We start from the raw sequence: 4,895 nt of genomic DNA, 5'->3' as shown, positions 1-4,895 counted from the left end.
CCTGTAGTTAGGAAGGACTGGGGTCTGAACGTGGTTTTGCAGATATTATTGTCCTAATTACTATAGTATTCGAGAGAGATTTCAAGAGACGTGAACCCTCTAAGCCTCTTTAGTGTGGCGACAGTCCTGTTTGCAGCCAGGCCAGGGCCATGGACGGACCGAGGGACGGACCCAGGGACGGACCCATGGACGGACCCAGGGACGGACCCAGGGACGGACCCAGGGACGGACCCAGGGACAGACCCAGGGACGGACCCAGGGACAGACCCATGGACAGACCCAGACCTGTGGAAAGACCCAGGGACAGACCCATGGACAGACCCAGACCTGTGGAAAGACCCAGGGACAGAACCGGACCCGTGGACAGAACCAGACCCATAGACGGACCCATGGACAGGGCCGTGGACAGACCCAGGGACAGACCCATGGACAGACCCAGGGACAGACCCATGGAAAGACCCAGGGACAGAACCAGACCCGTGGACAGAACCAGACCCATAGACGGACCCATGGACAGGGCCGTGGACAGACCCAGGGACAGACCCATGGACAGACCCAGGGACAGACCCAGGGGCTGGGGGGGGGGGACATGAGACTTCTGTGTCACTACCATAGTCCACAATTATCACCTGACTGATCTGCTGCCACGCCGACTGGACGCATTGAGCTAATCATAAGTGACGGCCATCTAGGAATTAGGGGACACAGTGTGAATCCAGGCTAACGCCATTCACACTGACTAGGGATGGGCACAACTGTTTGACAATTCAAACAGGCGGCAGGCAGCCTAGTGGTTAGAACGTTGGGCCAGTAACCGAAAGGTTGCTAGATCAAATCCCCGAGCTGACGAGGTAAAACACAACTTCACACTGGTCGCTGATATTCACACCATTACTGAACACAACGTCACACTGGTCGCTGATATTCACACCATTACTGAATACAACGTCACACTGGTCACTGATATTCACACCATTACTGAATACAACGTCACATTCACACCATTACTGAATACAACGTCACATTCACACCATTACTGAATACAACGTCACACTGGTCACTGATATTCACACCATTACTGAACACAACGTCACATTCACACCATTACTGAATACAACGTCACACTGGTCACTGATATTCACACCATTACTGAATACAACGTCACACTGGTCACTGATATTCACACCATTACTGAATACAACGTCACACTGGTCGCTGATATTCACACCATTACTGAATACAACGTCACACTGGTCACTGATATTCACACCATTACTGAATACAACGTCACATTCACACCATTACTGAATACAACGTCACACTGGTCACTGATATTCACACCATTACTGAATACAACGTCACACTGGTCACTGATATTCACACCATTACTGAATACAACGTCACACTGGTCACTGATATTCACACCATTACTGAATACAACGTCACACTGGTCACTGATATTCACACCATTACTGAATACAACGTCACACTGGTCACTGATATTCACACCATTACTGATTTAGACGGAGGAATGGCAGGACAGGAATGTACTGTACAAGCATGATGATCTGCAAGCCATTGTGGCAGTAAGGTGAAAACACTGTAAAACCTTAACTCTTCAGTAAACAGAGCCACACACTCTCCCTCCCTCAAAACACACACATCACTCTCTCCCACAAGCACACACTGCTCCCAACTTTTAAAAAAATGGTAGGGACAAAACTGAATTGAAGTTGCACCAGAAATATATTTAAATAAATGTTCCTTACGCACAAACACTTCAAATGTTCAAATTTGTTAACATACCTGTTCGTCAGCCTTTCTCAGTTCTAAAGATACACCATCCATCTGACGGGTGTGGCATATCAAGAAGCTGATTAAACAGCATGATCATTACACAGGTGCACTTTGTGCTGGGGGACAATAAAAGGCCACTAAAATGTGCCGTTTTGTCACACAACAATGCAACAGATGTCTCAGGTTGAGAGAGCGTGCAAATGGCATGCTGACTGCAGTAATGTCCACCAGAGCTGTTGCCAGAGAATTTAATGTTCATTTCTCTACCATAAGCCGCCACCAATGGTGTTTCAGAGAATTTGGCAATATATCCAACTGGCCTCACAACCGCTGACCACATGTAACCATGCCAACCCAGGACCTCCACATCTGGCATCTTCACCTGCGGAATCGTCTGAGATCAGCCACCCAGAGAGCTGATGAAACTGAGGAGTATTCTGACTGACTGGGCCCGGCTCCCCAGAGGGTGGGCCCATGCCCTCCCAGGCCCACCCATGCCTGAGCCCCTGCACAGCCATGTGAAATCCATAGATTAGGGCCTAATTAATTTATTTCAATTGTCTGGTTTTCTTATATGAACTGTAACTTTGTAAAAATCATTTAAATTGTTGCAAGCTGCATTTATATTTTTTGTTCAGTATAATTTAGTCTTCCATTAAGGCCTATATGAATCACACCTATATGAATCACACCTATATGAATCACACCTATATGAATCATACCTATATGAATCACACCTATATGAATCACACCTATATGAATCACACCTATATGAATCACACCTATATAAATCACACCTATATGAATCACACCTATATGAATCCTACCTATATGAATCCTACCTTTGAAACACTCCTGGGCCAATCAAATTAGCCTAGACCTATTGTCAAGTCAGCAGGTTGTCAGCTAGGTAACGTGACTGAACAACGATGTTTATCAAACCAATAATTAGCGACCCTGGATTAGTTTAAAACAGCCCGCAACAGTTTGTGAAATGATATCAAATCTGTGCAAATAAATGAATGAATCACACAAGGAAAAAAAGTAGTGCTGGTAAAATTGGTATTTGCTGTAAATCTGCATGACAGTCACGAAGCTGTGCTGTATGTGTCGTCTCTGGCACTCAGAGGCTGCGTGACAGTAAACTTGTAAAAGCCTACCCAGACTGTTCCTCTGTTTCATGAAATTATACAAATGCATCAACTTTGCTCGCTCGGCATGCTGCTCCAATGTAACATCTAATCTAACAACAGAAGACTCATCAGGGACTGCATACCCACTCTCCCTCAAGGCTAATTTATATATATATATTTTTTTGAATGATGAATCGACGTGCAAGAAGAGAGTATTGAGAGAAGCAGGCGAGTTATGGCTAGAAGGGGACGTGGCTGCCAACGACAGCTCCCACACGTGACGTGTGCATGATTTTTATTCATCATTTTTGCACAAAATGTCAAAGTGAAAGTAAGATTCTAACATTATTTTGTGTTAATTGTTGACAACAACAAAAAAGACAATGTGGAAAAAGTCAAGGGATGTGATTCATGTCTGAAGGCACCGCACATCAAAATAGAATTACAATTACGGGAATTAAGTTAGTTACAATGAGAAGGAGATGGCTGCAATGAGCAGCCATCTGGTAGGCTGTTGTTTCATGGAGTTGTTGTAGACAGGGACAGGGAGTGTAGAAAAACAGCCTAAATTAGCGGGTTATCTTGGCTAGCTTCTTTACATGGATTTGCCGCAGTCAAGACAGGCACTACCAGATGGGATGATAGATAACCTACGGCAGAGTTCCCTCAGTGGCAATGCTTTTATACCCCGGTCCCTGCCCATCCCCTGCTGCAAGCAAGCTGAGCAGCACCACTCTTAAGTCACGCAGGCTGCATAGGAAGCCAGACCCCAAGTTGCAACAATGTATTTCGACTATACCCCCAATTCCTCGGTAAAAAGGCACATGACAACCCACTTGGAGTTTGCAAAAAGGCACCTAGGACTCTCAGACAATGAGAAACAAGATTCTCTGGTCTGAGGAAACCATGATTAAAATCTTTGGCCTGAATGCAAAGCGTCACGTCGGGAGAAAACCTGATTATTCAGGATTAAGAGAAAAATGAACGGAGCAAAGTACAGAGAGATCCTTGATGAAAACCTGCTCCAGAGCGCTCAGGACCTCAGAAAGGTTGATCTTCCAAACAGGACAGCGCAGGAGTGGCTTCGGGACAAGTATCTCAATGTCCATGAGCGGCCCAGCCAGAGTCCAGACTCGAACCTGATTGAATATTTATGGAGAGACGTGAAACTATCTTTGCAGCAGAATATGCCATTTAGCAGATGCTTTTATCCAAAGCGACTTACAGTCATGTGTGCATACATTCTACGTATGGGTGGTCCCGGGAATCGAACCCACTACCCTGGCGTTACAAGCGCCATGCTCTACCAACTGAGCTACAGAAGGACTACAATGCTCCCCATCCAACCTGACAGAGCTTGAGAGGATCTGCCAAAGGTGCTTCAACAAAGTACTGAGTAGGGTCTGAATGCTTATGTAAATGTGAGCGGCAGAGTAGCCTAGTGGTTAGAGCGTTGGACTAGTAACCGAAAGGTTGCAAGTTCGAATCCCTTCGAATCCCTTACCTGACAAGGTACAAATCTGTCGTTCTGCCCCTGAACAGGCAGTTAACCCACTGTTTGTAGAATTTGTTCTTAACTGACTTGCCTAGTAAAATAAAGGTAAAATACATTTTAAAAATGTTTTTTTATTTTGAATAAATTCGCAAACATTTCTAAAAACCTGTTTTTAATTATGTTTTTAATTATGGGGTGTGTAGATTGGTGAGGGGAAAAAAACAACAATTTAATCGATTTTAAAATAAGGCTGTAAACATAACACAATTTGATAAACATTCAAGGGGTCTGAAGAGGTCCGAATTCAAGGGGTCTGAAGGGGTTCGAAGGCCCTGTAATATAGTCAGTTTACTCAAAAATGTTCAATGCTTAAACTCCCATGAATGCATTCGGCAAAACCAGTCCCCACCGTCACCGACTGAAGGTGCAGCTCCAGCACCCAATGTGCCATTTCCAAATAGCCTATATGT

Source organism: Oncorhynchus keta, chromosome 10, assembly GCF_023373465.1.
Source record: "Oncorhynchus keta strain PuntledgeMale-10-30-2019 chromosome 10, Oket_V2, whole genome shotgun sequence".
Lineage (NCBI taxonomy): Eukaryota > Metazoa > Chordata > Actinopteri > Salmoniformes > Salmonidae > Oncorhynchus > Oncorhynchus keta.
The sequence above is the reverse complement of the archived record's forward strand: the minus strand, read 5'-3'. Positions refer to the sequence as shown.